At 41.6% G+C, this 27,350-nt stretch overlaps 1 protein-coding gene across 9 annotated transcripts in view; it reads left to right on the plus strand.

Annotated features, from left to right (window-relative positions):
• Positions 1-27,350, plus strand: part of LOC114609017 (Fc receptor-like protein 5) — a 72,195-nt gene that overhangs the window by 40,964 nt on the left and 3,881 nt on the right. For 3 of the 9 annotated variants that reach the window (XM_028753218.1, XM_028753213.1, XM_028753219.1), the window contains one exon: positions 131-565. The exons of 1 other annotated variant lie outside the window; for it this stretch is intronic. The gene's annotated coding sequence lies outside the window, so the exon portion shown is untranslated. Of the gene's footprint in view, positions 1-130; positions 566-3,244; positions 4,711-10,534; positions 10,691-10,735; positions 12,499-27,350 lie in introns of those variants that run through there. 5 more of the 9 variants (XR_003709451.1, XM_028753215.1, XM_028753217.1 and 2 more) reach the window with 5 other exon arrangements.

Genomic DNA, 27,350 nt, shown 5'->3' on the forward strand with positions numbered 1-27,350 from the left:
CTCTCTCTCTCTCTCTCTCTCTCTCTCTCTCTCTCTCTCTCTCTCTCTCTCTGTGTGTGTGTGTGTGTGTGTGTGTGTGTGTGTGTGTGTGTTTGTGTGTGTGTGTGTGCGCGCATCTTGCCAAGTGCAGGTGTTTACTCAAAATCTACATTCAGGACAGCTCCAGAGAAGCAACCTGCAGCTGCTTCAGTCTACTTTCACTGACGCTTCTACTGGGCCTGCACTTTCCTGCCCACAGATGGTCCCACAGACCCTGGACAGCAAGGAAACAGCCCACTCTCCTAAGACTGGACCAACATCCCCATCCTCATTTTCTTAGGTTTCCCAGAGACATGCCACCCCAAAGTCAGCAGGAAGTAACTAAAGATCACAGCGACCCTATTCCTGCTTCACCATCACCTATTTCTAGTTTCTCACTTTTTAATGAAACCAAAATGGAGAATTGTTAGCATTTGTTCTAGGTTCCTTCCAACAGTTACCTAGCAACAGCCAGGTATGAGCCTGGCTTGCTATAAAAGGACCATTCTCTCTCTCTCTCTCTCTCTCTCTCTCTCTCTCTCTCTCTCTCTCTGGCCTTTCTCTCTCTTTGGACTCTTTCTCCCTCTCTGGCCTCTCCCTCCACCCCTTCTCTGCTTCCCCACCTGTTCCCAGCTGGCCACTTTTTTTTTTTTTGTTCTGTCTCTCTGTCCTCTGTCCTCTCTCTTTCTCTGCCTCTACTTCCTTCTCAACTCCCCTTCTTATGTCCCAAAATAAACCTTATTTTATACTAGATCTGTTGTATGGCTGGTACTTGGTTAGGGGGTGCCTCAGCATGGGCCCACTAAGGCACCCCCTCCTGTTGCATCATACCATGTTTTACAAAACATATCAGTCAATGCTCTTAACTGCTGAGCCATCGCTCCCCCCCTTTAATGCTGTGTACATGGATGTGACACCATCTGCTGGAGCATGGGTAGCCTCTCAGGGTCAGTGTGCCTGAAGAATGCTGACTCTCATCCCCTAGCAGCCGTGGAATCCCAATAACAGTGGTAAAGTTTTTTGATTTTGTTTTCATAGGTTCTCTTTACATAGCCCTGGCTGCCCTAGAACTTGCTATGTAGACCAGGTTGGCCTCAAACTCACTGATAGCCACCTACTTCTGACTCCTGAGAGCTGGGATTAACGGGTACTGCACTGCCCTAGCCTGTTAGGTTTCTGATGAGAGCTCCTTTGTGGCATGCAGACAGACAGACGTCTTCTTTCTATGTTCTTGATGGTGACAAAATCATCACTCTCGTACCTCAGAGGAGCACTAGCTACATCACAGACAGATTACCCTAAAGGCCCCACTCCGAAAGCACCAGTGCAAGACAGAACTTAAAAGGATGAATCTAGAAACAAAGAAAAGTGTTCAATCCATAAAACCTTCCCTTCAGGATTAATGTTCTCTCAGTACTATAGCAAACTGCCCCAACAGCAGCGTTACACAGTACAACTGGAGACTCACAGCTCTGTAGATCAGTGTGATCTGCACGGACAGGGTGTCTCTCTGGAGCTGAGGGGCATATCTGCTTCCTGTCTGCTTTTGTTTTTAGAAGTCACCTGCTTTTGGGGAGTGACATCTCCTGCCTCCTACATCCTTCATCCTCATTACTGATTGTGTTACAACTCTTACCATACTTCATAGTCAGGCCTTGCTCCGAACACTGAAAGGAAAGCGTCTGAGTTTAAGGACTCATATGAATGTAACAATTCACATAATTAGACTCCCACCATTAAGGAGTCCCTCCTTACACGAATGATCCACAATCTAAAGGCCCATATTCTCCACACAGGCTGCAGGGCCAGAGTATGGATTCCAGACTGACACCAGGCACTGTGTGTATGTACAGAGCTGTGGTGAGTGTGACCTGATGACATAGACACGGGAAGGCTGTGCTGCAGGAGCACGTTGAACAGCTATGGCAATGGCTGCACGCTGGCAGTCTCCCTGTAACACGCATAAATCTCCACTTCTACATGTGGCTTCCATGAGGGAGCCTGGCTTTTTTCTACCAGGACTGGAAAAGGGGGACCAAGTTCTTGAGCAGACTTTTCTTTATAGAAAGTGCTGTGTGGCTTTATCCACTGTATTTCCCAGTCTGGGTTTTCAACTTTTACCTAAAGTCTTTTCTTCTATGATACATATGAGGCCATTTATACAGCCCCTGTTAGGTAAGCATTATTGTTCTATTTTGTAGATGATAAAACTGAGACATAGAGACCTTCAGTTATTAGCCTGAGGTCATATAACTAGTAAATCACCAAAAAGAATGTTTCCAAGATCATATTCAGAAGTTTCAGGAAGCCTTGGTGCTCAGGCAACTGTATTATACACTCAACAGTTTAAATATACTAGGTTTATTTCTAAGGCCTATACGTAAAAACATATTTTCTCCCATAAGCTACACCTGTGTATATGACTGCAGCATATATGAAGACAGTGAAAGAGGACAAAGATACTGTCCACACTAGGAAGATGACAGGCATTATACAGATACAGATATATACACAGCACACATGTACCTCCATGTAAATGCACACGTCTTCACAGTAATTCTATAAGCAAATAGTGAGATGGCTCCCATCATACAGATGAGAAACAGAGGCCAGAGAAGCTGAGTGTTGTGTCCCTAGACATAGTGGTGGCAAAGCAGACCCAGAACTCAGGCATGGTACCTCTGCCTCTCTACAGTGTGTGGCACTAATCTAAGATCAAACAACTAACAGAATAGAAAGCAAGTGTCCTTCCCTTGACAGCCCTTGGCAGCATGGTGAGGTGCTATTGGGGAGGCTGGCCAGGAAAAGGATGGAGGGCAGAGGGTGAGCTTACTATACAGGACACAGAGACCTCTAAGCAGCACCCACATCTTTTTTTTAATATTTATTTATTCATTTATTTATTTATTTATTTATTTATTTTATTGATAAGTACACTGTAGCTGTCTTCAGACACACCAGAAGAGGGCATCCAATCTCATTACGGATGGTTGTGAGCCACCATGTGGTTGCTGGGATTTGAACTCAGGACCTCTGGAAGACCAGTCAGTGCTCTTAACCGCTGAGCCATCTCTCCAGCCCCCAGCACCCACATCTTAATTCTCCATTTCTTTGTACAGTGATCTCTGAACTCAGGGTCCCCACAGATACAGTGAGTCTTCCGATACCTGTGACTTCCCTTGTGAGCTCGCCAGCTCTGTTCTTACCCTAATGCTTCGTCCTCCAGGAATCCTGTCATCTATGCTCAGATGAAGCTGACAAGAACCACAGACCCTAGGCTCCAGAAGTTGGCCACCTCAGCACCTCATAGATGAATCCATAGATCTCCCAACTCCAGACTCAGCTGGTGAACCGTAGCATTCTCCTTGGGAGAGAGGGTGCTCTGCGGTGAGGCTTAAGTGCATACTGCACGCTGTGCCATGTGGGCAGGACTCAGGCCCTACTGAGTTCCCAACTATCCCTAGAGGAGTCATAGCTCCTGGCTTCCTCAGAGACCTTCAGTTTTGATGGCTTGTTGCTCCCCTAGATTAGGACCACTCAACTGTAGCTCAAAGTCCTGTTCTTGGGCAGCATGGTGTCATCCTGGTGGCCCTCTGTACTGTTCTATCAAATGGGAAGGACACATTCTTTGGACAGTGGACTCGTGATGAACTCCTTACAGCACAGCTGCATCTGCTCTCTTCTAATTGTCTAGAAGTTAAGGTCAGCACCTGGTATGAAAGTCAAGATCAGGAGCACCACGGACCCCATAGTGCATCTAGAGCTGTAGAACATACTGTGCAAATGTAGTAAACCATGAGGAAGAGAGCACTATGGGAATCCATACAACCAGCGAGAAACCCAGAAGCACCCTGCTTCCTCCCAAGTGAGAATGAGAGAAAATCTGGATGGGAAAGACTGCTTGCCAAGAGCTTCATCTTTCCATGTCCTTGTGATCAGCCAAGGATGTGATGGACATGCATATGCTCACCCGTGGCCTGGGTAGAGCCTGAGAGTCTGCATCTCTAATAAGCTTCCAGATGGCGCTGATCCTTTATTCCAGGGGTTATACTGAGAGTTGAGGCCAAAAAGTCTTGGCAGAAACTAGTGAAGCAGATCTGGCTACCCTCTGCCAAACTCCACAGGGATATTTACAGGGTTCACACTCAGTGCCCTGAGCCATTCTTTAGCCAAAAGCCCTGTGGTGGTTTAAGTAAAATTGGCCCCCTTAGGCTCACATATTTAAACGCTTGGTCATCAGGGAGTGACACTGCTTGAGAAGGATTAGGAGGTGTGGCCTTGCAGGAGGAAGTGTGTCACTGGGGGGTGGGTTTTGGGGTGTCAAAAGGTCAAGCTGGGTCCAGTGAATCTCTCTGTGTTGCTGGATGTAGAACTCTCAGCTCCTTCTCCACCACCATGTATGCCTGCATTCTGCCCTGCTCCTCACCATGATGCTAATGGACTAACCCTTTGAATTATTAATAAGCCCCAGTTAAATGCTTTCTTTCCTAAGAGTTGCTGTGGTCATGGTGTCTCTTCACAGCAATAGAACATTAAGAACATAAACCACTGAACTAACCAAGCACCCTCAGGGTATCTTGGGTTTTGTCAACTACCCTGGCATGGAAATACACTAGCTTTGTTTTTCCTCAGGCCTCATACTGTGAATAATTTGTGAATAAATATGCCCTCTCCATTGGATAGCTCTCTCCATTCCTGAGGTAGTATTCATCTTTTATTATGCCTCTCACACCTTCTCTTGATCTCTAACCCTGTTTTAACCATTACTCTCTAAAGAAACAGAACCAAAAAAAATGTGAGTTTGTGGGAGAAGAGGCGAAAACAGGGAGACTGAAAGAAAGGTGTGAGGTACATGATCTGATTCCATGAAAGGGGTTGGGGAGTGTCACAGTAGTCTGAGAGGTTAAAGAGATTTTGAGAGCATGTAGACAGATTTAAAATAAAAAATAAAAAAATAAAAACAATTATTCACCTCAGGCAAATGGTGCTAGACAAGCACCTAAGCACAGGCAGGTATATATGGGCTGTACACAAGCAGGTTGTACGTAGAACTCAGAATGGCAAGCACATAGGTTTACCAACAAACACATAGGCTGCCTGTTAAAGGTAGAAGCTGAGGTTTCTGGCCTCTGACTGCAAGGCCATTTTTATACAGAATCCATACGAAAGTGGCAATCTGATCTGAATAGTTAGATAACAGATTATATCACTGTTTGGGGTTCCCGGGATGCCCAGTGTCAGTCATGCTTTGAGTGACTCATATTATATATCCATATCACCACCATGTTTTCTAAATAGAAACTGATCACCTATGTTCCCTACAAAGGGTAAAGGAAAGAAGGAAAAAAGAGTCTATGGAGATAGACATGTCACAAGATCTATAGTCAGCAAATTAAAGCCCTAGCTGGGACATTTTTCAGTGTTAATCTGAAGTCAGATGGTGTGTGTCCAATTCAAGACGTCAATCAGAGGAGCCCCTCCTTGCCTGGGGACAGTAAGGCCTTTTCTATTTAAGCCTTCAGCTAATGGGATGCGCACTGGTGCAGTATTCTGAACATGTCCCTTACATTCTCAGAGGCTGGAACTTTAGCTGGACCACACAACCAGTTAATAATAAGCCTTGGAGTCACTTGAGATTTAACACTGCTACACTGCTATACACTCAAACAGTTTAACCTGCCGTGAAGAGAACAATGTACCAATCAACCTCATTCGCCTTGAACTCCCCATGCAATACATTTCTACAACGTAACGTAATGCATAGCTACAACCTTATATACTGTCCCATGTCCCCGATCCAGAGTCATGCTTGTGTATCATTTGCTGGAAGCTTCAAATACAGAAACTGAAAGCAACTTCCATAAAGGTTAAATGCAATCATTTATGGATATTGATTGATAAACAATGATGTTTGTTATCTGGCTCAATTTGGCTCAGTTGGAGTTAGTGATTGAATCCCTTGTAGAACTCTGCTAAGTTTTGTAAAGTACTCCATTCCTTCCCTGTGTGATGCTTTCTATGCTGTTAAGTAGATAAACAGTGAAGCTGTTTGTTAGGGACAGACAGATACCACATCTAGAGGCACATAATTCATACAACAGACAGACATAGGGATAGACACACAGAGACACAGGGACAAAGACTCCTAAGACAGCCTTCATGCAGGTGCAAATTCAGACTCATGTAACAGGCTGAGGATGGAAGAAACAGGTGGCATGGAGTAGAGAATTTAGATCTGAATCCATTCTTGCTTAAAACACTCTGGGAGTGGGGGTTGGGGGCTGGAGAGTTAACTCGCCAGTTAAAAGCACTGATTGTTCTTCCAGAGGTCCTGAGTTCAATTCACAGCAACCACATGGTGGCTCACAACCATCTGTAATGGGATCCAATGCCCTCTTCTGGTGTGTCTGAAAACAACTACTGAGTACTTATATACATAAAATAAATCTTTTAAAAAAAAAAGACTCCAGGGGAAGCACTTTATATCTTACTGTGCCATTGATGTATTGTTGGTGACTTGAAGTTAATCACTGATTTATAAACCCTGTGTAAGATGGAAGACATTCATATAGTAATTTAACCCAGATATAATTTCATAGGAATACCCAAAATAATATTTGGTTAAGTATCTAGTCTACCTAACATGCAATTGACTATCATGACCTTGAATAGGGGCCTCTGTGGTTCTCAATTCTGTGCTTCAAACAAAACAAAAAATCAGGTGCATTGAGATAGTTCAGTAATTAAAGGCTTTTGCTGCCAAGCCTGTTGGAGTCAGTTCATCCCCAAGACACACATGGTAGAAGGAGAGAACCAACTTCCATAAGTCTGAACTCTGTATATATACTATGCATGTCATGTACACATACACATGCTAAATAAATATAATTTTAAAGAAATTTAAGCATTCTTTATAAATGCAAGAAAATTTAAGCAATTTCTATAATTCTTTACTAAAACCCAAGCTCAATTTAATGAATTGCTTTGGCTACTTTTTCCCTCCACATGTAGTGAGCCCTGACTTATTTTGGTTTCCTCACACTGACAGCCCCTCTGAGCCCTGCAGCCCACCAATTTTCACCAATATATTATGCAGGTATTTCTGCAAGAATTCTTGAGATTTGTGACTTTCCTGCTTTCACATTTCTATTTTGTGCCCCCTCCCCCCACACACAAAAGATGATCTATATTGAAAACAAGGACCATTAATGGGCAAACAAAAACAAACAGGAATACAAACATAAAAGCTACTTTCCTGTTGCTGTGATAAAACACCATGAGCAGGCAACTTATAGACGTTTAATTGGGCTTGTGGTTCCATAGAGGTAGGAGTCCATCATGATGGGGAATCATGGTGGCAAGAGGCAAGCACTGCGGGAGGAGCAGGAAGTTGAGTGTTTGTAGCTCTCATACGGACTGCTCCTGTTTGCAATCCAGCCATAAATGAGTCCCCCACCCCACCACCGCCTGCACCACATCCTCTCCAGCACTCTTTGTTAGTTGTTTTGTTGATCTTTGCCATTCTGACTGGGGTAAGATAATATCTCAAAGTCATTTTGATTTGTATTTCCCTAATTTCTATAGAAGATAACATTTTTGAGATATTTCTTAGTCATTTTTTCCACTTCTGAGAACTCTTTGTTCAGTTATCATTCCTGCAATGGGTCATTTGTTGTTATTTGTTTTTCATATTTCTTTTTTGAGTGCTTGAGTATACAGGATAATTTTCTCTCAGATATACAGTTCATGCTTCCTCCTCACCCAGTTGATAATTTCATTAGTTGTGCAAAAGCATTTTACTTTTATGAAGTCCCAGTTATCAATTGTTGGCCATAATCATTGGATAAATGGAGTTCTATTCAGGAAGTTCTTTCCTACACCTATATCATGTAACACACACCTATGCTTTCTTATATCAGCTCCAGTGTTTCTATCAGGTTTCATGTTTAGGTCCTTGATGCATTTTGGAGTCAGCTTTGTGCAAGGTGATAGATATGGGTCTAATTTCATTTTTCTGCATAAGGACATCCAGTTTCCCCAGCACCATTTGTTGAAGATTTTCTCCAGATCATGTATCTGGTGTCTTTTCAAATATGAAGTAGCTGAAGTTATGTGTACTCCTACTCAGGCCTTCAGTTTTGTTGCATTGGTCTACATGTCTGGTTTGTGCCAATATCACATTGGCTTTATTACTATGGCTCTGTAATATAGCTTAAGATCTGGAACGCTAATCACTCCAGGATTGTTCTTTTCACTCAGCATTGTTTGGCCACCGGGGGTCTTTGCAGTTTCACATGAATTTTAGGACAATGTTTTTCTATTGTTGTGAAGAGTGGGATGGAGATTTTGATGGAGATTGCATTGAATCTGTGAATAGCTTTAGGTAAAATGGTCATTTCCACAACATCAGTTCTACCACTCCATGAACATGGGATGTCCTCCCATTTTCTAGTGTTTTTCTTATCTCTTTCTTCAGGAGCTTAAAGTCTTCATTGTAGAGGTCCTTTCCTTCTTTGGCTAGGTTTATTTCTAGATATTTTATTTTCTTTGGGATATTATTAATTGAAGTGTGTCCATGATCTCCTTTGCTATATATTTGTTATTGGTATATATAAAAGCTATTGGTTGGTGAAGTGGAAATTTCTAGTTTCTTTGGAGACTCAGCTATATCATATGATGTTGTGCTGAAACAAACACAAATGAGAAGATGTTTTGCTGAAGCAGACAGGTGAGAGGATATTTTGCTGAAGAAGACATGTGAAAGAATGTGTGATGATTAGAAAGAATATAAATATAACCCCAAAGACAGTGTGACAAAGCCCTTGCATTGGTTCTCCTTGCTCCCCTTGGCTAGTCTTCACTGATGAGGCTCTTGCATTGGCTCACCCTGCACCTCGATGCTGATCTTTGGTTATCCTGACTTTGTAGAGGGTAACTTGCCAAAGAACTTCTTGCAATATCTCTGTGGCTTCTTGCCACTTCTGCAGACTCATGCTGGTTGGAGCCTCTTGTTTTCTTCTGGATCTAACTGCCACAACTGTGTCTTATTTGGTACTTGCTGAGTAGTCTGGACTGCCACTGCTGATTCATGTTTGATGTTTTGATAATGGTCTGAACTGCAAACAACAAACATTGGAATAGCTCAAAGAATTATTTCTAAACAGGTCCACAACCCCCAAATTTAATGGGTTAAATTTCCTATTAGCCTCTCTTTTTCCCCCTCCCGTGGTAGATGAACTAGAAGTGAGGTTGAAGCATTAAAAAACCCTAATTAAAGTAGGCTCTGAAAAATTGAAGCCTACAGATTTGTGCAAGTTGATTCCATATGCTGCCACATTGTTCAATTTGTTTATCGCTTCTATATGTTTTCTGGTAGAATGTTGGGATCCATACTTTCATGTCATTTATAAATAGAGAATTTTGACTTCTTTTATATTTGTATCCCTTTATTTTCTTTCTCTTGCCTTATCACTCCAGCTAGTACTTCTAGCACTAGAGTTGAAAAGGAATGGGGATACTAGACATCCCTGTCTCATTACTCGCCTCAGTGAGATTACTTCAAGTCTTTCTCCATTTAGTTCAGTGGTTCTCAATCTGTGGGTTGCAACCCCTTTGGGATTCAAACAACCCTTGCACAGGGGTCACATAAAGATATTCTGCATATCATATATTTACATTATGATTCATAACAATAGCAAAATTGGAGTTATGAAGTAGCAATGAAAGTAATTTTATAGGTAGGGATCATCACAACATGAGGAGCTGTGTTAAAGAGCCACAGTGTTACAAAGGCTGAGAACCATTGGTTTAGGATGATACTGACTGTGGGTTTCTCATATACAACCTTTATTGTATTGTATGTTCCCTTCTGCCCTACATTCTCTAGGACATTTACTATGAAGTCACGTTGAATTTTGTCAAAGGCTTTTTCTGTATCTATTGAGCTGATCATGTGATTTTTGTCTTTGAGCCTATTATGTGGTTTATTACATTTATTGACTTGCCTATGTTAAACCACCCCTGCATTTATTTCATGGATAAAGCCAACTTGGTCACTGATGTATGTCTATATTCTGTTTGTGAGTATTTTGTTCAATATTTTTGAGTCTGTGTCTATCAGCCGTAATGGCCTGTGGTTTTTGCTTGTCATTGTTGTTGTTCTTGTTACTGCTATGGCTGTTGTGTCCTTGTCTAGTTTGGGTATTAGAGTGATGCTGTATTGGTAGAAGTTTGGGAGTGCTCCCTCTGCTGGTGGGAGTGACCCTGCTTAAACATTAACTCCTTACAAAGTCTTGGCCTCTGTGGGAAAGCACTAAGAATAATCATAGATCTTGTAGACAGGTAGCCTTTGGTGGGAAAGTAGCTTAGATAAGAACAAATGACCAATAGATCTTGTAGACAGGTAGCCTTTGGTAGAAAAGTACTAGCCTGGATAAGAACAAATGATCACTAGATCTTATGGACAGGTACATAGTGATCTGTTCCACCCTACTTCTTCTGTCAACTTTTCACCCAGCCAATATCCTGTTTTGGAGAACATCTGTACTCAACCTGAGAACACCTGCACTCCCCAGAAACAAAGAAGACCCTACATCCTCCTCCTCCCTATATCCTGCTTCTATGTGTATATAACCCCGTGTGGGACAAATAAAAATTCGACAGCTTGATCAGATTTCTTGACTTACTGTCTGTTCTTTCCGTGCCCTTGTTCCCCCAGTTCTCTCTTCCAGGTCCTTTGATCCCAGTTCCCTGCCACGCAGACTGGGGGATTCTGGCACCTGAACAGGGACTCTGGGGATCGCAGAAGAGAGAACGCCACTCTGAAAAGAAGGGTAGACCTACCCGTTTATTTTACAGAGCATTGAGGGTGACTACTTGAAGTGCCTGAGGGCAACTTCGCATATACAGAGTGCTTGAGAGCGACTCCCGAAGCACTGTGAGTGACTTCGCTTTCTACAGAGCACCCAAGAGACGATTCCCAAAGCGCTTCGCAATCAGAAGGACACCACGGTCCAACCCACCGTGAGACAGTCCGTGTGGAGAATCAGAGCGGCCAGTCTTTGAGGTAAGGCACAGGACAAGCATTTTCTAAGCGGTCACTATTTGTGACAGGGCTCAAGAAGTCCCTCAGGACGCGAGGAACTAGAGTTAAGAAAAAGGATTTAAAGAAATTTTTAGCTTTTGTAGCAGACATTTGTCCATAATTCCCCTAAGAGGGAAAAATTGATGAAAAACGGTGGCTCCGAGTTGACGATTGTATTAAAAATTACTATGAAACATTTGAATCTGCAAAAATGCCTGTTAGAGTTTTTTAGCTATTGGTCCCTTTTTAATGACATTCTGAGAATCACCCCTAGAATGGCCAAATCTCCGGTATTTGATCTACGAAGGAGAGCGGTCTCTTACAGAGTCCGTCTCCCGTCTTCCTTCTGCTAACATAACTTGTACACTGAATCTGTCCCCTTTAAGAGAGGAACCTTTATTTGCCCCGCCTTCAGCAGCTGGTGCCTTGGATAGGTCTGCTTCTCTGTCAGTCATCATTAACATGGACGCCATCCCCGACCTTCCCCCTGTAGAAAAACTTTCTCCAAAACCTCTTAATAACAAGCCCAAACAGAGCCTTTATCCCTCTTTTCGTGCCCTTGAGGACGCTGGCAATCTGCCACCCGTGAATGAAATGAATCTTTCAGAAGAGGCAGCCCACTATGAATTGAATCATCGGATCATTATTACAACCCGCCCAAAATGGCCACAATTGTCCTAGCCTCACCCCCTTCCCCACCCCACCCCCAGAGGTGTTGCTACACTCCCGTCTTTTATTCTGCCACCACCTTATGGAACTCTAGATACAGTTTTTGACCTGCCTGCCATGTCTGACACATGCTACCAGTTGACTTTTGATGTGACATCCCTGGGAGGGAAGGTATAGACCCAGAAGAAACAGATCCAATTGGTTAGAGGTTACTGCTGTGGCAGGGAGACACAGCTGCCATGGAGATTTCAGAGCCCTCCTGGGAACAAGAGAGAATCAGGAGACGTCCTGCTCTCTCTGGCTCCTATTGGAGAGATCCTTAGTTCTGCTTTTTATGCCTATTGTCTGTCCTTAGAGTGCCATTCTGTCCATGTGTGTCAATTGTCTGTCTTTGTTTCATTGTTTGAATGATTGTTGTTCTATGTTTCATACTCAAGAGAAAAAATGGTTAAAACTGCTTGCTATCCACCCCTTGATTTAGTTTAAAACCTGCTTAAAAGACAGTTTCAATTTATACAACAGAGGCTGACAGATAAGTTACCCTGCTCTGAGACTGGGAGTAGGGCACAGCAGAAGGAGTCCTGACAGGAGTTGGGGGGGGGGCAATAGTTTTTTGGTATCTATCGTAAAGGGACTGATAGTCATTTTCCCAGTTCAACAAGTGAAAGGGTGCTTTTCTCTTAAAATTACAGCTGGAAAATGTAAGAAAAATTTGTTTAGATAAAATCTATAAGATGTGCATTTATTTGATTTTTGTTCTTGACTGATTTTAAAAGTATAAATATGATTTATATGACTATAAGTTATTGGTTATGATTAAAAATTTATAATTTTTAATAAAAAGCTAGATTAAAACTGGTAATTCAGAGTTAGAGTCATTCAAAAGCCAGATGTATAAAAGAGATCTCAGTAAGAGTTTTATCTGAGGTCAAACAAGGCTCTAATTAACACATTATATTTGTTACACAATTGGCTTATTAGTTGATACCTCTGAAGGAGTTTTAACACAAGCCTTTGCTCTCACACAATGAGCTTTAAAATTTCAGGGAGTGCTTGTTGCTTCAGAAAACATTCAAAGACAATATTTTTTCAATATTTGAGACATCAGCTATGTTCCTTTTTTTTTTTTTGGTTTTTTGAGACAGGATTTCTCTGTGTAGCCCTGGCTGTCCTGGAGCTCACTCTGTAGACCAGGCTAGCCTCGAACTCTCGAACTCAGAAATCCACCTGCCTCTGCCTCCCAAGTGCTGGAATTAAAGGCGTGCACCACCACCGCCCAGCTCAGCTATAATCCTAAATAAATTGTGACACAGAAAATTCAAATAAGAAAAGATAGCTTTATTACTTTAAACTATTTTCAAAAGCTTCTAGGGGATGCTAATTGGCTAAAACCTTATTTTTCGCTCACCACAAGAGGACTTAAGCCTCTGTTTTCAAAGGAGATACAAACTCTAATTTCCCTCAACAATTAACTGATAAAAGAGGAGTAATTTTGCAGAAAGTAGAGGAAGCTGTTATTAATAGATATATTATATAGAATGATTAGTTGTTAGCTGTTTTATAGCAGTCTTTTGAAAAAAGGGACCATTATAAATATGTAGATTCATATTTCTTTATTTCCAAAGAAAGTTTTAACATTCTGTTTTAAAGCTGTTGCTGTATTAATACAAAATTATAGGTCAAAATTACAAAGGTATTTTAAAGAAGAACTTAATGAAATATTCCTTATTCCAAATAATAATAAAATTAATTATTAAAGAATATTGATATTTGACCTATTACATGAACAATTTGTTACAGTTTTCCCCTATATATGCTTTTGTATTTCTTATAAATTTATACATATAGCCCATAAAAGGTGTGTTTACTGTATTAATAGTCAGCTCATCTAATCGGAAGGCAATATATATAATTAGATTACATGTTTATTTTCTTGGGTTCCCCCCTACTTCAGTACAAAGGATTGAAGTACGTGCTAAAGCCACTGTTAAAAACGCTGAAAAAGTAAGCTTTCAATTTGTATATTCATAGCCAATATATAGCTCCTGGTTTATAATCTCTTGAAATTATTTCTTTTTTAGATAATGGTAATTTTCAAATTTTACAAATACAGCTCAATTTAACAAACATGTATTTTTCCTTAATTTTATAAGACATTTAAGAGCTTATACTGGAATGCCTAGACCCCAGGAAAATGCCATAACGGATTTGTATACCAGGCAGATTATAGGCTTTATAGAAATAATTGGCCATCCAATCTTATTCTCTACATTGGTGTTGCTATATAATAAAAGTTTATTTATCCAAGTTATTATAACTGTATTATAGGTCACTGTAGCTGACCTGCCTTCTGTAATCTTTTGAGGCCAGAAAATGCAGTTTCTGGCACTTAGCACCTCATCCTAAAAAGAGCCAAAGATTAAGTAAACAGCCTTTGGTCTATCTCAGCAGGAATTGCTTGGCTCTAACTTATGCCTGCTAGTCTGAGGCAACTTTTAAAAGTTGTTATAGAGTTTATTACTAAATGTAAAAAGTTTCCTATGAAAACTATCTAAGGAAAAAAGTAGAAAGAAAACTTCTATTCTGTTTGAGAAAAGGAAAAAGTTCTATTTTATATGCTATTCTAAGTGGGGAAATGCAAAGAGTTCTGTTTTGAATTTGTAATATTTTTTGTTTGTTTCAGGATGTGGTCTACTTTAGGGAAGTATCCAAGTGCTGTTGAGTAGAATGTGTAATCTTTAATGTTTGGGTAGAATGTTCTGTAGATATTGTTAGTCCATTTGATGTCTGATATCAATAAACTCTGATATTTCTCAGGTTTTAATTTTGTTTGATTTGTTTTTTTTTAATTGGGGGGGGTTATTTGGTTTTTTGTTCATTTCTTTGTTTTGTTTTTGTCCAGATGTTCTATCTATTGGGAAAAGTGGAATGTTGAAATCACCTACTTTTAATTGATGTAGGACAATATGATAAAGCCAAACTTTTAAATTATAGGCATAGATAAAGAGAAAAAATCCCAAGTGAACGACATAGACCAGATCTTCAACAAGATCATAGGAAAAAACCAAGGAAGGGCACACTCATACAAATACAAGAAGCAGAAAAAAAAAAAAAAACAAATACAAGAAGCACATGAAACACCAAATAGACAAAGCCACAAAAGAAAATCCCCACAGCATATCACAGTTAATTTGTGCCTTTAAATGCCTTAGTACATTTTTACAAAATTGGATTCCCATGATTTTGGTACATATATGTTTAGAATACTATTTTCTTCTTATGTAACTATTCCCTTGATTAGAATAATTTATCTTTTCCTGTTAAGTTTTATTTTGTAGTATATTGTTAGATCAGTAATGCCTGCTTGCTTTCTGATCCCATTTGACTGGAATACTTTTGTCTTTCCTTTTTCTCCAAGGCAGTACCTATCTTTAAAGCCAAGAGAGAAGATAATGGCTTGATTCTTCATACTGTTATTATTGTAATGAGCAGGACATGTGAACTTCGTTAGTTCGAGTTTCTTATGAACAGAAAATGTTGGGATGAAAGGGAAGATGTGGGTACAGGTTTGATCTAGATGTTGGAAATGACTTAGTGGAATTGAAGTCAGGTGGACAGAGGGGACTGGGATGGAATACAGGATGTGCTTCCTGTTTCAATCATGGAGTAATGGGTAGATATGTCTGGGTGGAAAGGTTGGATATGGCATGGTAGAGTCCTATGATTTGGAGGTATGTAGTGAGAGGATCCCACCTAGGGATCCTTTACAGTGAAGTGAAGGCAGGGAAAACCAGACTATGCTGGCTGGTCAAGAAACCAAGGATAAGCCTTCTGGATTGTGAAAAGGGTTTAAATGGGGAGGTCAAAGATACTCACTAGGCTAGACTCTAGAGGAAGACATGGGAAGTCTGGATACTTTGGGAAGTTTGGATATCTACTAAGGTTGTAGAGCTGGCCCAATAAGGAACTAAGAGGCAGAGACTTTGGGTAGGGAAGATTCCAGAAGAAACCTAGAGCTTGGATGTGGTACAGGAAGTTAATCATAGAAAGCCAGGGCACAGGACGTGAGACCCAGGTTAGAGCCTGGAGGAGTAAATGAGAAGTCTGGGTGCCTAATGCGGTAGTGTGGAAAAGACCAGAATGGATCTACCCATAGTTTCAGATAGTGAAAATCCTGACAGAAGCCTAGATGTTTGCTGCAGTGCAGGCAAGAGTCTCTAATCTTTCATTTTTCTTATGTAATTTTCCAAGCCCAATACCCTGAAGACAACTTTGTATGTAACTAGAGTTCAAGACCAGAGGCCTGGCCCCTGTTCTACATACCAGGTTCAACTGCTTACGAAAGAAAAGAAAGAAAGCAAAGAAAAGTAACATGAGAGGCAAGAAAAGAGTTTATCAAAATAGCTACTCAGAGAGGCACAAAGCAATGCAGCCTCCTTCATGGTCCTGGCATGAGTTTTAACTTTAAATAGAGGAAGAATTGAGGCAGGGATGAGAAGCATGCATAAGTAAGCCATCTTGGTCTAAGAATGTTCCAGTTACTCATTTTCTAAGGTCTAATTCATCAATGTGGCCAAAGGAGTCCTTATTGCTAAGGGAGCAATCTTATTCCCCTTGAGATGATTGCTCCTATTTGGGCTATCTCATGATGGGGTGGTTTGTTTGTAGGTTCTGATGTATCTGGAATCCAAGATGAACACAGATTCAGAATCTTGATGAGAGTGTGGCAGCATTCTTTGATTACTCTCATCTTTGTTCCTTTGGCCTTGAAGAGAGCTGAGAGTATCATCATTTTTGAGACAGTTTTAAGCCTGCCTTCTGACCTGTGATTCCAGCCTCAGCCTCCCATATCTAGAATTATAGCAACACATCACACAGCTGCTCAGAGAGATGTGGGGAAAATTACAGGCCGCAGCAGTGGTGTCCCAGTGGGTTTCCACACTGCGGCGGGTCCCACATGCAGGAGGAAGGTCTAACGTTCCAGCGGCCTGGAGGCTTTGGCGACGGCAGGCCCCGATAACACGAGGAAGTCCTTGGTTCCAAAAGGGTTTATTGTCATGGTGGATGGTGGATGGATTTGGATGTACCCCCGTAAAACTCAGGGCAGTCCCGAGTTATATAGGGAGGAAGAAAGGGGGATGATTGGGGGAGGATCCGGAGGAGGCATGCTTAATTTGCTCTGCCCTCTGGCCTTCATTAGTACGTAAATCCCTAGAGCCTGAGGCCTCTAGTCACGCCCATCTGTGCTCTTTGGCAGGGGCTGTAATGGCCGGCCTACATGACTGAGTTTTAAGGAGACTAGACTGTTTTTCAGGACCCTGAGTTCTTGGGGTGCACCGAACTCCTGCTGGTTCCAGAGTCTCGGGGTTCTAGGCAACTGCCCAACCATGACCCAGAATACCCTTACGCAGTCCCACAGAGAGATGCTCCTTGGGTAATTAGCATGCCCAAGTTAACTTAACAACTGTTCAGTGAAACATAAAGTTTGCCCAAAAGTTTGACAAAAAGGGGAAAAGACCAACGAAAATTGAAGTCCCAACAGCCAGGCTTTCACTCAGCTTTGAGTCACCTTTCAGGCCCAAGGAAGAAACTGGTCCTTTCCAGCAAGAGCAATGTCTAAGGGCCTGTTATAGATTCCCTTCAATATATTTCTCCAGCTAAGTAGCATCCGGAAAAGGAATACTCTGCATTTGTCACAAACGCTCCCTATTTTAAACAAGGCTGAAAGCTCACAGTTCACTGCTCACCCTTATCTCACACATGTGCTCTATCTGGTCCACTAGGCTGCATGAAACCCCCTGGAAGTTCATTACTGGCTAAGGTTCTTTTTAATATAACAGTCAAAGCCTCCCTGCCATTCAGTTCATAAGATCTTATTATTTATTTTGTTTCTTTCCTTTTTAAAATTTTATACAGGAGTATATTGAGTGTTGAACATTCCCCATCCTCACCCTCTGACTCAGTGCTTCTCTTTCGCACCAGTCCCCAGACAGTTTCACTTCCCTTTTCACAACACACATGCACACACACTTACTGTGGTTCAGTGACAGAGTGCTTGTCAAATGCTGAACATAACCAAGCACATCATATTTGCACAGAATCTTTTAGTTCTAGAAACTCTTTGTCGTTTTATAAAATAAGGTTTTCACTAAGTTTCCTGAATCTGGATGTTGAGAATCTTAGCTCACTGGGAGCTGGAAACTCCTCCCATACAACAGCCGCATTTGCTCCTTTGAGCCTCCATCTTACTCCACAATACACACGCTCCTGAACCGGCTCAGCATTCCAAATCAGTGGTTACCTCCTCTGTTTTCTAGAGTTCTCTAAGAACTATTATGGAATAAGGTTTCACCTAAGATCCCCAGTGTTAGTACTTCTTCTAGGCTCTGCTCCACAGTTACCTGGCAACAGACAAGTATGCCTGACTCACTATAAAAGGGGCTGCTTGCCCCCTCCTCATCCTCTTACTCTCTCACTCTCTCACGTTTTTACTCTATTCCCTCTCTGTCTCTTCTCTCCCCACTCCCCTTCCCCCCTCTCTCCACATGTTCATGGCCAATCTCTACTCCTCTATTCTCTCTCTCTCTCTCTCTCTCTCTCTCTCTCTCTCTCTCTCTCTGTGTGTGTGTGTGTGTCTGTCTGTCTGTCTCTGTCTCTGTCTCTGTCTCTGTCTCTGTCTCTGTCTCTGTCTCTGTCTCCACTACTCCTTCAACTCCTCTCCCCATGCCCTAAACTCTATTTCATACTATCTCCATCAAATGGCTGCTCCCTCAGTGGAAAGGGATGCCTCAGCATGAGCCCACCGAGATCTACCTGCCTCTGATTCCAGAGTGCTGAGATTAAAGTTGAGTGTGTCACCACGCCTTCTTTGGGCTTGTTTCAGAAGAGCCTTGCAAACCATGTTAAGAACTTTGGGCCTGTAGCATCTTGGGGGTGGGGTGAAGGCGGGGGAGCTGTCTGCTGCTAAGCCTCACTACCTTAGTTGAAGCACTGGATTCACAGTGACTGGATAAGGCCAATGCTTGCAAGTTGTCTTCTGACCTCCACAAGTGTGGCCACCCTCAGCACATATTCATGCCTCAGGAAATGAATTAATGTAAAACAATTCTAAAAGAACTCTGGGCTTTATTCCATAGGTTTCATGAGTATTTGGGTGGGCTTACTTGGTTTACAGGAAGGAGAAAGGAGAGATGGGAAGGCCAGATCAGTTGGCTGCAACTAACACCCCCTTCCCAGCACTATACGCACCTCCACCAAACATACTCCTGGCTTCTTTTTCTTTTTTATGAAACATAACACCTGGGGTCAGGCAGCATGTCAGAGATGAGGAAGAAACAATGCCCATGAACCATAAGGAGGTTTTCCCCACACTGTTCCTCTCATCCAACTTTTTCATATTTTAAATGAAAACTGGTGATAAAACTCCATGCATAGACTTAAGACACACCCAGGACCTCAAGAGCCTCTGCTTAGTGGCAATGAACCTGGAAAGGAACCCTCCAGCCAGAAGAGGAGTGTAGGCTAACAACTCTCCTTGCTCACTGGAAAAGCCCAGACCAGTGCAGCTCTCTTCAGCTCAGATTCCAAAGTCTAGCTGGATCCCTCTTCCACAGAACAGCTTCAAGGCAGTGTGACCTCCTGATTCCAGGCATGGACATCCCAGTGTGAAGTCCTTGCTTCTCTGCTCCAGGACAAGGGACTCCATCCCTTTCCCCTTCAACCTCAGCCCCTCCCTGTTGAGAAGACACAGAGTCTGTTGGTGGATCACCCCTTTTGCAGCCTAGAGTACCCTAGCTTGAATCCTCAGCCTTCTCTTCACTGTAAGTTAGTTGCCTCTCTCCCTTCATCCCGATTTTGTAAATGTTAACAGATATTAAATGTCCTGAAGAAAGGCTGGAGAGATGACTCAGTGGTTAAGGGCACTGATTGCTCTTCTAGAGGTCCTGAGTTCAATTCCCAGCAACCACATGAAGACTCACAACCATCTACAATGAGATCTGATGCCCTCCTTTGGCATGCATGTATACATGCAGATAGGGTATTCTTAGACATAAAAATAGTATCAAGGGATATTAGATCTTGTCACAAGCCTTTTCTGCATCTACCAAGTTGACCATGTCATCTATGTCCATGAACCTATTTAATTTATAATATTTATTGATTTATTATATTCTGAACCATCCCTGAATTTCTGAGATAAACTCAACTTCATCGAGGTAATGACCTTTCTGGTGTGTTCTTGCACTTGAGTTGCAAGTATTGTACTAATCTAATATTGTCTAATACTGGCAGGGAAACTGGTCTGTCTGTAATTTTATTTTGATGAGTCTTTATCTTTTGATATCAAAGTAATACCAGCTTCATTAAAGAGCTTAGTAATGTTTCTTCCTTTCCTATTTCCCTCTTTAGTTGGGAGATTTTTAATTTCTGTTTATTGTAGATTATTTTAATTTGATTCTAGGAATTATTTTTATTTCCTTCTTGATTTTCTTTTCATTAGGCCCATTCATCATTCAATACTCCGTTGCTCGATCCCCTGGGCTTGTGCATGCTCCAGGGTTTCTCTTGCTGTAGATTTGTAGCTTTATTCCCTAAATAGGATATTAAATATTAGAGCTCATGTAGCTGGGCTATTCCCACTCGAGAGAGGAGTTCTTTATGAATTTGAAATTTTTATTGAGCCACATAGACCTGTCGGGGGACACATACTCTTATAACTACAAATCTAGAGGCAGCCCCAAGCTGAGTGAGCACAGGGTTTGTAAAGGTAAAAAAAAGTTAAAAATAAAAAAATAAAAACACAAGTTTGGTAGCTTCCATTGACATAACTACAATGACTGTTAGCAAGCATGACAGGATATGGACTTTTAAAAAGAGTAGGGCACAGCTGTGTCTCCATGGTATTTCTGTTTGACCAATGAGCAGAAAACCTTGTAGTTACAGAAGCAGAACAGTGCAGGTTAGCAAGCGTTCCTGTAAGTACCATATGTGCCTGAGAGTCAGCCTGACCTCAGCTTTAGCAATTACATTTCTCTCACATCAGAGCAACCCTGGCTGTTTGATAGTACCACTATGACCCTGTACTACTACCCAATAATAACTATGGGCCCTTTGGCTTCAATAACTGTTGGGAGAGAAACAACCAAAGACAGTATGGAGTGAGAACAGATATTAGTTAATAAGATTAAGAGTTAGAGAAAATAAAAATTAAATATTAAACTGACATTGAAATGCAAAAAAAAAGTCAGGGCTAATGTATCTAGGAGGGGAAAGTTGGGATATTGGTAGTTAGGGTCCACAGATTTTAGAGATTGTTAGCGCTATGTAAGGTTACAAATAAATAGTAAATAGCTAAGGGATAATAATGAGAAAAAGAAAAGGTGTGGGAATAAAAGGAGTAATACTTGGGGCTGGAGAGATGGCTCAGCGGTTAAGAGCACTGACTGCTCTTCCAGAGGTCCTGAATTCAATTCCCAGCAAGCACATGGTGGCTCACAACCATCTGTAATGGGATCTGATGCCCTCTTCTGGTATATCTGAAGATAGCAACAGTGTGCTCATATACATTAAATAAATAAATGTTTTTTTTAAGTGTGTGTGGGGGGAGTAATAGTTAAGCTGAAGAATAAATAACACCTTACAGTAAACCATGCAGAAAGACACAAGCAACAATTCTGAAAGTGAACTGAGCAATGTGCCACAGAAGTAAAACCATCATGAGACCCATCTGAGGAAGTGGAAATTAACCAATAGGAGATAATAAACTAAAAGACTACGTATGGGACTGACCATTGGCACAGCTGTGCAGACTTGAAGGAAAAGTGCCCAGATGCCTCTGGTTCTAGTGGTTGCTATGTGGCACTGGAGGATGGGGAGTCAGGCGAGGACCATCAGTGTCTGGAGCTTCATTGGTCTGGGGATCTCTTCTGTGTCTTTTGTGCTTTAACATTAATTTTAGAAATTTTCTTCTAGGTCTGTGAAGATATTATTAGAATATTTAAGGGGACTATATTAATTTATGGACACGTTAAGGAGCATGGCTATTTTTTTTATTAATCCTGTCAATCTGCCAACATGAGAAGTCTTTCCATAGTCTATTGTCTTCTTCATTTTCTTTGATGCCTTAAGATTTTCACTGAAGAAAGCTTTCACCTCCTTGCCTAGGTTGATTCCTAGGCTGTTGATTTTTTTAAGCAGTTATAAATGGGATTTCTTTTTCCTCCTAGTTTCTTACTCAGCAAGTTTGTTATTGCCATACAGAAAAGCTAATAATTTTGTATGTGTTGGTTTAATTACCTTCTGTTTTGCTGGAAGTGTTTATTGGGTCTACCTGTTTCCTTGTGGTTTTTTGTTTTGTTTGATTTTGTTTGGTTTGGTTTGGTTAAAGGCTATGTCCTCTGCAAATAGAGATGAGTTGACTTCTTGTTTTCCTGTGTGTGTCCCTTTCATTTCTTTCTCTTTTATTTTCTTGCTAAGACTTCAAACACTATGCTGAATTAATGAATGAATGGATGAATGAATAAATAAATAAATAAATAAATAAATAAATAAATAAATAAAATACCCTTGTCTCATCCCATGTCTTAAAGGAAACTCTGAGCTTTCTCATTTTGAACAATGATCGTTAAAGGTTAAGAGTTGCAAATGGATGGAACTAGAAAGTTTCATCCTGAGTGAGGTAAGACAATCACAAAAGAACACACATGGTATGCACTCACTGATAAGTGGATATTAGCCCAGAAGCTTGAAATACACAAGATTCAACTCACAGACCACATGAACCTCAAGAAGAAGGAAGACCACGTTTGGGTGCTTCAGTCCTTCTTAGAAGGAGTAACAAAATACTCAAGGGAGGAAATATGGAGACAAAGTGTGGGACAGAAACTGAAGGAGGGGCCATCTGGAGACCATTCCACCTGGTTATCCATCCCATGTGCAGTCACTAAAGGTAGACGCTGATGTGGATGTCAGGAAGTGCATGCTGGCAGGAGCCTGTTATAGCTATCTCCTTAGAGGTCTGCCAGAACCTTACATATACAGAGGCGGATGCTCACAGCTAACCATTGAACTAAACATGGGGTTCCCAATGGAGGAATGAGAGAGAAGACTGAAGGAGCTGAAAGGGTTTGTGGCCCATGGGGAGAGCAACAGTACCAACCAACCAGAGCTCCCCAGGGTCTAAAGCACCAGCCTGGGAACACGTAGGGAGGGATCCACGGCTCCAGCTGTATATGTAGGGGAGGATGGCCTTGTAGGTCATAGGTGGGAGAGGAGGTCCTTGGTCCCATGAAGGCTGGACACCCCAGTGTGGGGGAAATCTAGGGTGAAAAGGAGGGAGTGGGCAAGTGGGTAGGAGCACATCCTCGTAGAAGCGGGAGGAGGAGGAATGGGATAGGGGATCCGGGTGGGGGGGAAATGGGGAAAGGGGATCACATCTGAAATGTAAATAAAATATCCAATAAAAAAAAGGGTTAAGAGTTTAGCTCAGAAGCCAGGCAAGCACAGACCCCGGATTCAGTCTCCAGTTCCAAATAGTAGTAACAATGATGATGGTGATGATGACAATATTAATATTGGCATGTTTGTCATGTGTATGCTTATTAGGATAACATATGTTCTTTGTATTCCTAGTTTTTCAGGATGTTTGTCTGGAGGGAATGTTGAACTTTATCAAAGACCTGTCCTACATCTATTGAAATGATCCTGTGACTTCTGTCCTTTAAGTATATTTATACACTGAATTACTCTTACTGTACATGTGTGGAACCCACATGAAAATCCACATGTGTGGATCCCTGCAATGAAACTGACTTGGTCATGGTCCAAGATCTTCCTGATGTATTCTTGAATTCGATTGACAAGAATTTTATTCAGAACATTTGCATCTATGTTCATCAGGGAGTTTGGGGGCTACTTTTTTGTGTGTGGAGTGTGTGTGTGTGTATGTGTATGTGTGCGCGCACTCGTATCCAGTTTGGAGCATTAGGGTAATGCTGGCTTTACGGGATGCTTTTGGGACCACCCCTCCCTTTCTTGTTTCATAGAACAGATTAAGAAGCATTAATGTAAGCCTGTCTTTAAGGAATTAGTGTAATTCTGTAGCCACTCCACCTGGCATTCTTTGTAGGGAGATTGTTCCTATTAATCCTTGATCCTTGGTGATTGTTATGGGTCTGTTTTCATTTTTATTACCCAATTGATTTAATCTTGATATGTTATATATGTTTATGAATTATCCACTTCATGATTTTCCAAGCTTTTTTAGTATATTTTCAAAGTTACCTCTAAACATTCTCTGGGTTTCACTGGACTCTGCAGTAAACTCCATTTTTCATCTCTAGTTTTATTAGGTTGGATCTTCTCTTTCATTTGCCTCATGGCTTATCAGTCATGTGTTCTCAAAGAATCGTTTTTTTATAGAATGTATTTGGTAATTTTATTAATTTTGTGTGTTATTCTTTTACTCTGTTTCATCCATTTCTGACTTGATTTTTATTTTTCCTTGCCATCTGCTGGGTTTGGAGCTTGGTTGCACATGTTTTTCTAGGACTTTGAGGTGCTTCATTAGACATTGTCAGACAAGCTGGACCACAGCCTGAAACCCATCCTAATACAACCCTTTCTGTAAATGATAGATAGATAGATAGATAGATAGATAGATAGATAGATAGATAGATAGCTCTATCAACTCTACTGCTCCAGAGAACCCTGACTAATACATGGATTGAGAGATTTAATGATGTCTAGATGCATGTGCAATCAAAAGAAATACATGTATTCAATGCAACATCTAACAAAATTCAGTCTTCTTTTTTTTCCAGAAAAAGAATACATTTAAAATCCATATGGAATTTCAAAAGACCATTTGTGCTGCCTCAAGAAAATATCTATTGCTGGACAAATTATCGTTGTATAGCAGTTTGCTCTGAATTGAAACATACCTTCCATGAGAGGGGAGGAAGACTCAGGAGGTGAACAGCCTTCTTATGTCTGGGCTAGCTGAAACCCACAAGATTTACAAGAGGCCCTCTGCAGAGGAACAGAGGCAGTCAAAATCTACTGGGGAACGAGACTGAGGAGAGGAACTGCTGAAAGGAGATTTCTTGTGCAGGGAGCCCCAGGGTGCAGCTTTCATGAGTCACCACCCACTTTGGGGTGGGATTTTAGATCATGCAGATGCAAGTAACTCCTCACCAAAAACTGCTGTCAGTGACCCCAGTAAAAATTCACTGGTCCACCAAGTTGGACTTTGATGCAGTTGTTACTTTGGTGTGTTATGGCTACCTTTCTCTGATGTCCCTCTTGTTAAATAAGTCTTGAGCCCAATTAGAATGAACAAAGAGCAGCGACATTTAAAAAGTGACAGAGACACATGGATACAGAAAAGCTGGGGTCAGGTGGGTCTTGTGTACTCTAATGGAGCCTTTCCTACTCCTGCCGAAATCTGGAACCTTAGAATGTTTTTATAAAAGCACAGAGGGAGGGGTTAGCTCGTGTTTAAAAAAATAAAACCTGATTTTTCTTCCATAGACCTTGCTTCCAGAATGACGACTCTGAGACTAGTCATTTATTAATAAATACCTAGGCCATAAGCTTTGGCTCATTCCCTTACTACTTATTTAACCCATTCAAACTATCACGTCTTCCACATGGTTAGTTACTGCTCCTCAGCTTCATGTGTTCAAGTCCAGGACAAATCTCCTCTGTAGCCTATTCTCAGTTCAGCTACCGGCTGGCTTACCTCAGACTCCTCAGTGCTCCCGGCAAGTCTCTCAAGCCTCTCACTATTTCCCAGAATCCTCTCTCTTCCAGCCAGTGTCCCACCTCCCATTTTCTGCTTTTGCTCATTGGCCATAGGCTTTTTATATTAACAGGTGTTGCTTATAAGAGATTCTCTCTACAAACCAGTCTCAGTAAGGTAGGAGGTCTCTGTAGGCAAGCAGTCTCTTGGTGTTTACCAGGAGTCTCTAAATAGAAGCATCTGAGAAGAGGAAAATAGAGTCGCTGGCTTTTGCACCTATGGCTCAATTGTTCATAAACACTCCTACTTGAACCAGAGGAAGACGGCTTTGAGAATCCCAAGCCTGGCCCATATCATCAATAGGCATCCATTCAGGACTTCACTAACTCAGGGCTTCCTCTGCTCTCTACAGAGAGGGGAGGAGGAAGAAGCTTAAAGGGAAGAGAAATGGAAAGCATGAATACTGGAAGCAGAGAGGGGACTATTGGGGGAGGGAGGGGACCAGCAAGAAAGGGAGTGAAGCAGGGAAGGGTAGTGGGCAGTGAATGAGAACAAAGAATAATTTAATGTGTGAAAGTGTCACAGCGAAACCCATTACTTTGTACACTAACCAAAATAATAGTAATAACTTGAAATAAGTCCCAGCTTGAACAAATGTTAACTGTCTAACCTGAGCCTCACTGGTGGAAAACCAACCATGGGATAGTCATTGTCCTTGTTTCTGCTCCCTCTTTAACTCCAGTTCCACATTCTGATGTTGCTTACCTAATGGCTACACTCCTCAGTAGATTGAAAATGGCCATGTCTTCTCAACCCTGTTTAAAGTGACACTGACTAATTTCCCACAAGTCCTTGGACCTCTCAGAGGGAACTATTAAGAAATGGGCCGGGTCTGCCACAGGAAGCATCTCCTCTCTCCATACCACGGCTGCATGATTACTGTGGCCTGTGGCAGCATCTTATCGGCTTCTGGCCCCAGGGCAGTCTTTGGCCAATCACAGCCCCCTCCTTTTATACTCAGACCCAGAGGATCGGGAGTTTTGTTGTGAGATTGTGTCTGCTGCTATTATCAGAAGCTCTACCCACAAAGCCTCACCCATGTGCGTGCCCAAACACGGCCTGAACAAGGACAACAACAGGCATGCCAAAGTGGACAGGGGAATCCCAGGATGCCATAGCCCTACACAAAGGACTCAGGCAAGCCAGGAATGCTGACTATAAGAGAAATACTGTCCTCCAGGGAAGAACACAGCAACAGGGAGTCGATACCAAGGAAAACATACATACAAGTAACAAACATACAGACTGAACAGGGTATATTTAGGAATATATACATATAGGCATATACATACATGCTTGTAATAACAATGAATAGGAAGCCATGAATTTGGAAGAAAACAAGGAAGAGTGTATGGTATGGTTTGAAAGGAGGAACAATAAGAAAGAAATGTTGTGATTATATTATAATCTCAAAGTAAGGGAAATAACGTTTAAGAATTTCTAATCGGGCTGGAGAGATGGCTCAGCAGTTAAGAGCACTGACTGCTCTTCCAGAGGTCCTGAGTTCAATTCCTGGAAATCTATGATAGAGACCTATGCCTCCAACTTCATGGCCAAGGGACTTCAACCATCTGTAATGGGATCTGATGCCCTCTTCTGGTGTGTCTGAAGATAGTGACAGTGTACTCACATACATAAAATACATAAATAAATCTTTTTTAAAAATTCTAAGCATGACCCAAAGGACAAGGTAGGAATTATAAACCCATGAATGTGCAACTCTGTTCCCACCGTTCTCTCAGGTGTGAGCCTCTGGCTGAGCTCTCTCAGGTGTGAGCC

Source organism: Grammomys surdaster, unplaced genomic scaffold (assembly GCF_004785775.1).
Source record: "Grammomys surdaster isolate TR1022 unplaced genomic scaffold, NIH_TR_1.0 125946, whole genome shotgun sequence".
NCBI lineage: Eukaryota > Metazoa > Chordata > Mammalia > Rodentia > Muridae > Grammomys > Grammomys surdaster.